Below are 10,746 nucleotides of genomic sequence, written 5' to 3' on the forward strand. Positions count from 1 at the left end.
AATTTTTGTTTCAATGGAAACAATTTCAAGTGAGAAGAAATTTGTTTTAAGAAAAACAATCTCAAGTGAGATTAGATTTCCTTTGAGTGAAATGATCTTAAAGTTTGTGTTTCAAGGGAAATTGTCTCAAGTGAGATGAAATTTGTTTTTAGGAAAACAATCTCAAGTGAGACAAAATTAGTTTCAAGAAAAAAAAAACAATATCAAATGAGATAAGATTTCGTTTAAGTGAAATGATCTTAAAGTTTGTGTTTCAAGGGAAATTGTCTCAAGTGAGACGAAATTTTCATTTCGAGGGAAACAATCTCAAAGTTTGAAAAATGATTTGTTCTTTTGCTTGAAGATGTCGAATTTGAAAATGACATTGATAACTCCGTAAAAAGACTATATTTTAGGTCTTTTTACTTAAGTTATTGATTTTCGAAAAGCCATTGACATAACATTTTAGCTGCATATAATTGCATTTAGGACATATTTGCATGTGGTGGATAAGTTTTGCCGAGGCAAAGTTTATTTGACTAAACTGATGCTGCTGAGGAGAAGGGTTGTTTGTTAGTTGTGATGATGCAGGAAATGACTGAAAAAGAATTTATTTGCCGAGGCAAATTAATTTGCTAGGGCCAGTGGAACATAAGACGATGACAATGAGGAAAAATTTTTATTGCCAAGGCGAGTTTTTATCTCACAAGTCTGATGCAGCACAAGATGAAACTACTGACGTCACTTGGCCAGTTGTCCAATACACCTCACGTGAAACCATGCCCCTTCTAAGGAATTTAAGACCACTACTAGATGCCATATTATTCACAAAATGGGCATGAAACCAAGGGTATTTAGGGAATTTTCAAGGGTACTAAACCTTAAAAATTCATACTATAAATATCTTATTGTACAACCCTAAAGAGGAAAAGAGAGAACATAACCTAAAAAGGAGGCTTGGAGAAAGGCGGCAGCAGCACATCTTTTTCCACCGTCTCCCACTCGACCATCCTTGGTGCCCTCCATAGCCAGGCTTCGCCGAAGCAGCGACCAGACACTCGAGAAAGGCTAGCCTGTGGAGCAGTCATGGTGGTGGTCTGATGTCATGGCAAAGCTCTGTTATAGGAGTTTTTCTTCCTCTTGTTCTTTATTTCCATATCATTTAAGGGCTTGTATTTAAAGATTATTTTTGGATGATGTTTGCCACACCATAAACTATTTTATGGAGTGTTGGAAACACTTGAATGATACTTTATTCCATTGTTAATGAATGATTAAGTATGTTTTTGTTGAATGTTGTTTTGTTCAATATTTTAATCTTTTGCCTTGACACTGTAAGAGCTTTTGAAAGATTGCCTGCTGTCATGACAAAACATTCCTAGTTTTTGTAAGAGCTTTTGAAAAATTGCCATTTTTCTAGGAGTTGATACCTAATATTCAAAAGAGTGAGGTTAGATCTATGTGAAGAGGGGAACTAATTTGGGATGGCGAGGTTTTAATTTGCCTTAGAGATAAGGAGAGGGTTTCATTCAACTAATAAGGGTAAATGCTTGAGTAGATAGGCTAGAGCTATAGTTTATGCTGAGGGGTATTGTTGCAACAACAGTTTGACAAACCAAGGGTTGCAGTTCACACTGGGTTGTATTTTCGTAGTAATTGTTCTAGGAACACTCTAGAAAATCCTGTCACAACATAGCATAACATACTAAATCTGATTGTGTGAGGTTTTTCAGAATATATTGAACTAAACATTTTTCTTTGCCTCGACAACTTTTATTTGTTTACCTTCACATATTTTTCTCGCCATGACAAAACTTTTCTGCTCAATTCTCTTTACAATTTTTCTTGCATTGGCCATACTTGTTTTTCATCTGTTTGCCACCACTTGTTTTTCCTTTGTGAATACCATTAGACAAGAATCTTAGGACTAGTTAGTGACACCTAGTTCTAGCTATAGCAATCATAAAAAAATTTCACCAATCCCTGTGAAGACGATAACTCACTTACTAATATATTCCTTGCTTTGATTGTGTATACTTGCACATAATTAAGTGCCACAACACACACTTATACACACAAACAAGTTTTTGGTGCCGTTGTCGGGGATTGGCGACTAGAGGAATTTTGATAATTTTTTCCATAACAACTTTTATTTTCTTGTCATAATTTTTTAGTTAGTTAGTTTTACGTGTTAGTTTTTCTTATTTTCTTTTGTATGTTTTGTCATTTCATGACCAGAAGATATGCTAACGAACCATTAATATCTATCAAACCTGAGATTGAGCAATTGTTTAGACAAAGGCGACATGCTCAACGTGCCAGAGGCAATATGAATCAACTGTCATATTAGGCTGATAACCCTAGATCAGAAAGATCCCGATGTTGCGAAAAATAATGTTCCCAGAAATATGCTAATACCAAGAGCAATAAGAGATAATTTAAACCCCATTCTCGATGATCTCAACCCTAGAATCGTGGCACCGAAAATTTAGGCAGCACACTTTGAACTTAAAACGGTGATGTTTAACATGCTCAATTCTATCGATTAATTTGGTGGCTCGTCTAATGAAGACGCTAGAAAACATGTTCGTGCTTTCCTTGAAGTGTGTGATTCATTTGGGCAACAAGGTATGCACGAGGACGTGTTGAAGCTATAATTATTCCCCTATTCTTGTTCGCATGTTATGAGTACTATAAAATTATATGTAAATAATGTGCAAGTATACACAATCGCTCAAATAATAAAGTGATGAGTGAGTATCATCTCCACAGGGATTGGGTGAAATTACAAAAGTCTAACCAAAGCAAAACACTACTCTATCTATGTATAGTTAGTGTTGATATATACAATGTCACGACAATGGAATTGTGTATGCTGGTGGATATGGATTTATGGTATGATGGTGTAGCAAATGGAAATTCAATGGCCAGAGCAAATGTTTAATGTTAAAAATGATGAAATGTCAAGGAAATGAAAAATGGTAAAAACATAAATAAAAAAACAAATAAACGATAAGTAGATAATCCTCATACGACAAGCTTCCACTAGAATGAATGGTAGGGATTGATTTAAGGATGTTAAACTTATCTCTCAGGCAGATTTAAGCTATCTAATCTTTACTTACTCGATAGGGTTTTCCGAAAGTGTTCCCGCTACCTCTAGTCAAATGAACCTAAAAGAATAGGATGCCATGGCATCTGCTCTCACTCAACGATGATGATAGCCTACACTATTGATAAAAACACCCTTTTTAGTCGTTAAATCATAACCTAGTCTCTCTCAAGTACTAAGGGATTATGATATAGTATTACTAGGCTGGTTCAAAGCCTCTTGAAAACACTATAGCCCATTGCTTATGAGGATATTGTCTTGTGTTTCTCTCGAATACTACAAGTATTTTTAGCTTAGGTTTCTCTGGAACACCTAACCTTCATCTAAGAAACGGACACTCTCATGCCTCTTACAAGCCTAGATGGTGAAGTATTCATAAGCAAAGCAAGCAAATAACCAAGATAAACATAAATCTATCATTAAAATAAAGTTTAAACAATCATTAAACCATTCACCACCAAATATGTTAGTTCATGGTGGGGTTAGAAATATCCATAAAACAAGCCATAAAATATTCGTTCTAACAACCTAAAAATAAATAGTAAAATAGTAGCAAAAGGGAAGTGAGAAGAAGCCTTCGACGCGCGCCACCGGAGGTCTCCTCGGCCTCCATGAACCACTTTAGCTCGCTAGCTCCTCTCGGACGCCTAGCTCGCTACTCCTTGGAGCTTTATCAATGGAGAAACACCCAAGGAAGAAGAAAAATAAAAAAAATAGGATTTTTTTGCTCTGCCCGTATGCATGTATTGTGTCCCCCTTTTCTCCCTTGTGAGGTGTCATATATAATAAAAATATCTAGGGTAATGATGAGGTTGTTGGGTGATGTTGGGTGCAAAATACCCCTCATACTCCTAGAATCACACTATATGCATGAACCTTATCCTCCAGGTGGTAGTGGTCCTCTGGCAAGTGGTTACAACCATCTTTTCACGTGCAGAGCCAATTGTCCTCTTACAACTGTATCTTTTTATCCTTTTCTGCACAAAAAATGCCAAGGCATTTCAATCTGATTCAGCAACGTGTGATTCCGCGGCATTACTTCCCAAAGAATCCTTTTGCTTGCTATTCCCTGCACACCAAAACAACTGCACCTTTTTCTCATACAACACTATTAAGAAATAAAACAACAATACCACCACAAATGCAACTATATGCAACTTCATGATCCTAAAATGACTAAAATGAGATTTTAGACAAACAATAACTTAAGTGAAAAATGCCTTAAAAGTATCCTTTTTAGGAAGTTAACACACCTCCAAACTTAAGCTATTGTTTGTCTTCAAGTAATGTATAGCAGTTACATGAGCAGAATGTCATGGCAATTTTCAACAATAGAACATTAGACAAAATTGAATTTCAACCCTAAGAAAAATAGGCTTCATCATGCTAGACATATCAAGAAGTCAAGTACTTTTCCCTAGGTCAAGATCCTTTGTGGTCGTGTGTGTGCGTGATTGTATCCAATCTATACTTAGCAAATTTAGACAATTTCTAATCAAGTCCCTTAGTATTTGTCAAGGCATTTACTTATTCATTAAACACATTTTTACTTCTTTTTTTTGAATGCTGTTACGAAGGGAGTCACCTCATCACACCTACACTCCCACACTCTAGGTGAAAGAGAGTATACATTCCACCCCTGAGCTAGTTAAGTAGAGTCATCCCGTGACTGCTTTCATTCACTCATATGTGCGAGGCTGCCATTTATTAAAGAGAGTTCAAGCAATGCTACGGCATAGAGGAGTGTCCCTCTACAGCTATGCCTAAGCATTTATTCATAGTTTCACATATAAGGGAGTTGTTTTTGATTTTTCATTTAAGCACAGTACTATATTTCAATGCCAAAACTAACTAGAGTTCCTTCATAAAAATGTTCTAAATTTTCTCGTGTAAAATTTTTCACAAAGCATCAAGCCCTAGAGTGAGTTCTATCATTCTCAATAGTCATTTACATTCAATTTCTAGCCTAAAAAATTCATCATCATCGGGTATCCTCAAAACATTCTATCTAACTATCCTACTATTTACTGATGTCATGGCATAATACTATGCTAATGCTATCATGCATATGCTCTGTTGAGAACACTACCCCTCCAAACTTAAGGGAAGCATTGTCCTCAATGCTTAAAGAGAACAAAACTAAATAAAATCTATATGCCATGCAAAGAAATGCAAACTAAATGCGAATAAATGCAAGTGAGGTACCTCATGACGTGCAATATTGATGCGTCCAGCTGTGGTTTTGGTGCATCATCCAGCTGTGGTTTTGGTGCGTCGTCCACTACGTGGTGTTGGAGAAAGATCAGGCGCAGTGGCGGGACTGGGTGTTTCTTCAATAGGTACAATATGTGGATATTCAGGGGTCTCAAAACGGTGCGGATCAGGAGTCGGTTCATCAACTGGAGGGTCGACTGCATCTTTCTCGGGTTCGGGAGATGCCTCGGTATTGAATGTCGACATAATTTCATCCGAAAAGCCAGGGAAATTCTATTGAACGTGGGGAAGAATTTCTTGAAACATCGCTTCCACCACAACATCTCTATGCTTCACATATCCAAAGAAATTACGGATGTCACCATTTAAAGCATGCAAGTGAGTCTGAGTCTGCATCACAACTTCCTCGAGAGCAAGTAACCTTGCCTCGGTATTTGATTATTCAGTACCTGCAGATTGCTCATGAGAAGGGTCCTTAGACTTTGGGTTTTCAATCCCCAATAACAGTGGTAATCTAGCCCTATTTATGCCCAAAATTCCAGGTAAAATTTCATCAAAAGCATTATCATTAACCTTTTTCTTATGACACAAAGCAACGATTAAATTAGGGAACACTAAAGCACTTGCCTTTTTACCCAAACACTTATGAACTTGATGAACAATGATTCAACCAACATCAATAGGACGGGATACCATGATCGAGTGTAAAAGCATTAAACGAGAAAGTGATACCGTCATATTGTGAGATGTAGGCATAAGCTTGTGTTTGAGGAAGTGGTTCCATAACTTGGCACACGGTTGAGGACACTCACGGTTGACCGAATATCGACTGGCTTGGCGACGATTCCATTTGGTGTTTGCGAAGCACAAGTGCTCCAAGATCTCATCATAAGTGGTGCTATCAGCCTCATTTTCGAACTTGGCATGTTGGCCATCCACATCCTGCAAATAAAAATACCTATTAATCGTAGAGGGTGTAAAACGAATGTGCTTACCTCAGACGAAAATGGAGTGTTAGTTTGGCTTGGAGATGTTGGCCTAGAACTCCTTAACCAATGAGGCATTAACTGAACCCGGATGCCTTGCAAACTTCTTCCATTTGAGTGGAGTAACAATGTCCATCACATCCGGTCCAAAGCCACCGTCGACTTCATCGATAAAAATAAAACCTAACTCAAAGAAGAGTTTTCGATTTTTGAAATTTTGAAACCGTGCCTTGGCTTTATCATTCTCGAATTGTTGCAAAGTAGAAGCTTCGGTTGCATCAGGCCTTGTATGCCCCATTTTCAGTGGTAGTGAAGCAAGAAAAATGAAAAAAAAGAAGCTTTGATGGTGTTAAAAACTTCAAGGATATTCAACTATGGAGAAAATGAAGGAAAAAGATAAATAAATGAGAGAGAAAAAGTAAAAGTTAAGAACGAAAGAGAAAAGTTAAGAATGAAAGAGAAAAAGAAAAAATAAAAAAATGAGAGGGAAATGGGTAATAGGACGGTTAAAAGAAATTAGTGGATGGGGAAGGAAAAATAACCTGCCAAAAGTAATGATGATGATGAGACAAAATTGTGGAGAGAGAAAAGTAAAAATCAGAAATAAAATAAATTAAAAAGAAACAAATCAAAAAATATCTTCCCCATTTAATGCGCTGTCATTTCCTCCCTTTGGTAACCGCTCCCTGCATGGTTTGCAGCACTGTGGCCCTACAAATCAAATCAAAAATCATTTACAAAATAAAATAAGAATAAAAATTAAAGAAAAGGAAAGATTAAATTTTAAATTTTTATTTATGCACAGTCAAAAATTCAATGCTTCGACATCGAAATTTGGTTTTCCTCTGGGCACTCTTCAACATCGTGCAAATGCAAAACTGCTTTGTTGTGTGGTGGTAGAATTCCATTATAAGCTTTCAGACGCTGGCCATTGACTTTAAAGATCGTCCCATCTATATTCTTGATGTCAACAGCTCCATGGGGATAAACATAGTGCACCTCCAGTGGCTCTGAGCATCGGGATTTGAGCTTCCCAGGAAAAAGTTTGAGTCTAGAGTTATAAAGCAATACTTATTGACCCTCATGAAAATGTCGTAGCATCAGTTTCTGGTCATGCCACTTCTTGGTTTACTCCTTGTATATCGAGCATTCTCATATGCTTATGCTCTAAACTCTTTCATTTCATTAAATTTCAATAGTCTCTGCTCCTCAGCTAGTTGAGCATCAAAAATTCAATTGCTTGATGGCCCAGTACGCCTTATGTTCAAGTTCAACCGGGAGATGAAAAACTTTCCCATATACTAGCTTGAATGGTGACATCCCCAAAAGAGTCTTGAATATTGTTCTATACGCCCAAAGTACTTCATCTAACTTTGGCGACCAATCCTTCTGCCTTGGGTTCACCACTTTCTCTAAAATCTGCTTGATCTCTCGATTGGATATCTCAGCTTAGCCGTTTTTCTGCGGATGATATGCCGTGGCAATCTTATGTTGAACTTTATATCTCTTCAATGCCTTGGAAATCAGCTTGTTATCAAAGTGAGTTCCTTCATCACTTATGATAGCACGAGGTACTCCAAACCGAGTGAAAATATACTTGTGCAAAAACTTGAGTATGATCTTAGAGTCATTCCTTGAAGTTACTATTGCTTCCACCCACTTTGATACATAATCCACAACAAACAATATATATAGATTTCCTCCAGAAGATAGGAATGGTCCCATGAAATCAATGCTCCAAACATCAAAAAGCTCTATCTCCAAGATATTTTGCAGTGGCATTTCATGTCGTCTGGATATGTTTCCAGTTCGCTGGCATCGATCACATGATTTGTAAAATGCTTGAGCATCTCTAAACAGAGTTGGCCAGTAAAAGCCTGATTGCAGGACCTTAGCAGCAGTCCTTGCTCCACCAAAATGGCCTCCACATGGGGCTGAATGACAATGGTATAGAATGTCACGTTGTTCCTCTTCGGGTACACATCGTCTAATGAGCTGATCGGCATAATGCTTGAACAAATATGGCTCCCAAAATAGTGCTTGCATCATGCTTGAACTTCTTTTTAGCCTGGCTATTCAAATCAAAAGGCAATATTCCACTAACAAGAAATTAACAAGGTCAATGTACCACAGGAATGCCGTGACATATAAAATTTTCTCATCAGGAAATTCCTCTTGAATACTACAGTGTCATGGCATTCAGAATTGTTCTCTAGCCTAGATAAGTGATCAACAACTTGATTTTCAATTCCTTTTCTATCTAACACCTCTAAGTCGAATTCTTTCAAAAGTAAGATCCACCTAATAAGTCTAGGCTTGGCATATTTTTTTTTCACTAAGTATTTTATAGCCGAATGATCAGTGTGAACAATAACTTTAGTGCCTATTAGGTAAGGTCTAAATTTATCAAAAGTAAATACCACTGCAAGTAATTCTTTCTCAGTGGTGGTGTAATTCAATTGTGCTTCATTCAAAGTGCGGCTAGAATAATAAATAACATAAAAAAGTTTACCTCGGCGTTACCCCAAAACAGCTCCTACAGCATAATCTCTTGCACATATCAGCTCAAATGGTGATGTCCAATAAGGAGGAACTACAATGGGTATCGATATCAATCGTCGTTTCAACTCAGTGAATGCGCCAAGGCATAACTCGTCAAACACAAAGGGAAATGGATGTCCAATAAGGAGGAACTACAATGGGTATCGATATCAATCGTCGTTTCAACTCAGTGAATGCGCCAAGGCATAACTCGTCAAACACAAAGGGATGGTTTTGTTGAAGCAATGTGCACAAGGGCTTAGAAATCTTGGAGAAGTCTTTGATAAATCTTCTATAGAATCCAGCATGTCCAAGAAAACTTCTTATGCCCTTGACCGAAGTTGGTGGTGGGAACTTTTCAATCACTTCAATCTTCGCCTTGTCTACCTCATGCCCTTGTGTGAAATTTTGTGGCCTAACATAATGCCTTCAGTCACCATGAAGTGACATTTTCCCAATTCAAGACCGAGTCAGCCTCCTCGTATATTTTGAGAACCTTTACTAAATTGCCGATGTATCGTTCAAATTTGTCTCCAGAAACAGAAAAGTCGTCCATGAAAATCTCCAGAAAATCCTCAACCATGTCTGAAAATATGGCTTACATACAACGCTGAAATGTTGCCGGGGCATTGCAGAGTCCAAAAGGCATCCTCCTAAAGGAAAAAGTTCCATAGGGACAAATAAATGTAGTCTTTTCTTGGTCCTTTGGTGTGATGACAATTTGATTGTACCCCGAGTACCTATCCAAAAAGTAATAGAATGCTTTACCGGCCAATCGATCCAACATTTAGTTGATGAAAGGTAGAGGAAAATGGTCATTCTTTGTAGCTTTATTGAGTTTTCGATAGTCCATGCATATCCTCCATCCAGTAACAGTGCAAGTGGGTAATAACTCATTATTCTCATTAGTAACCACCATCATGCCTCCTTTTTTCGGAACACATTAGACAGGGATCACCCATGAGCTATTTGAGATAGAATAAATCACTCCAACATCAAGTCATTTCATAATTTCTTTCATCACCACTTTCTTCATAATAGGGTTGAGTATTCTTTGTGGTTCTATTGAATTACCGTGGCAATCTTCAAGCAGAATCTTGTGCATACAGATCGTAGGACTAATTCCTTTCAAATCGGCCATAGTCCAACCAATTGTTTTCTTATACTGCATCAAAACACTTAACAAACTTTGCTCTTGATTAGCAGTAAGGTTAGCGAAAATAATCACCGGTAAGGTTCTATCGCTACCTAAGTAAACATATTTAAGATGCCCTAGCAAAGTCTTAAGCTCTAAAGTAGGTGCATGCAATAATGAAGGCTTAGGAGGAATAAATTCATCAAAATTCAGAGATTCAAAATTTACACCTGATCTAACTTGTAGTAAGCTAGATTACTCCTCCAATATTGGAAAGTTGTTGGACTCCACTAAGCTTTCATCATCCACCCAATATTCTTTCTCTGCTAGCTGAATGAAATTGTTATGGCAAAGATGTTCAGTTTCTTCTTCAATCACTGAGAATTCAGAAATGCCTTGGCATTCTTCAGTGTCATCTACATACTTGAGAGTTCGAAACACATTGACGGTCACACACTGATCAGCCACTCTCATGGTGAGTTCACCTTTTTCACAGTTTATCAAGATACATCCAGTGGCTAGGAAAGGTCTTCCCAGAATAATGGGTGCCTTGGCATCAACTTCACAGTCCAGAATTAAGAAGTCGACTGGAAACACAAACTTATCCACCCTTACTATGACATCCTCAACTCTCCCTTCAGGTTTAACATGGGATCTGTCAGTAAGTTATAAAATAACCGATGTGAGTCTTACGTCTCCTATGCCAAGCTTCAAGAATATCAATTTCGGCATTAAGTTGACACTTGAACCAAGATCACACAGTGCATTTCCAACGAAAT

This window comes from Hibiscus syriacus, unplaced genomic scaffold (genome assembly GCF_006381635.1).
Source record: "Hibiscus syriacus cultivar Baekdansim isolate YM2019G1 unplaced genomic scaffold, ASM638163v2 tig00112281_pilon, whole genome shotgun sequence".
In the NCBI taxonomy this organism is placed as follows: domain Eukaryota; kingdom Viridiplantae; phylum Streptophyta; class Magnoliopsida; order Malvales; family Malvaceae; genus Hibiscus; species Hibiscus syriacus.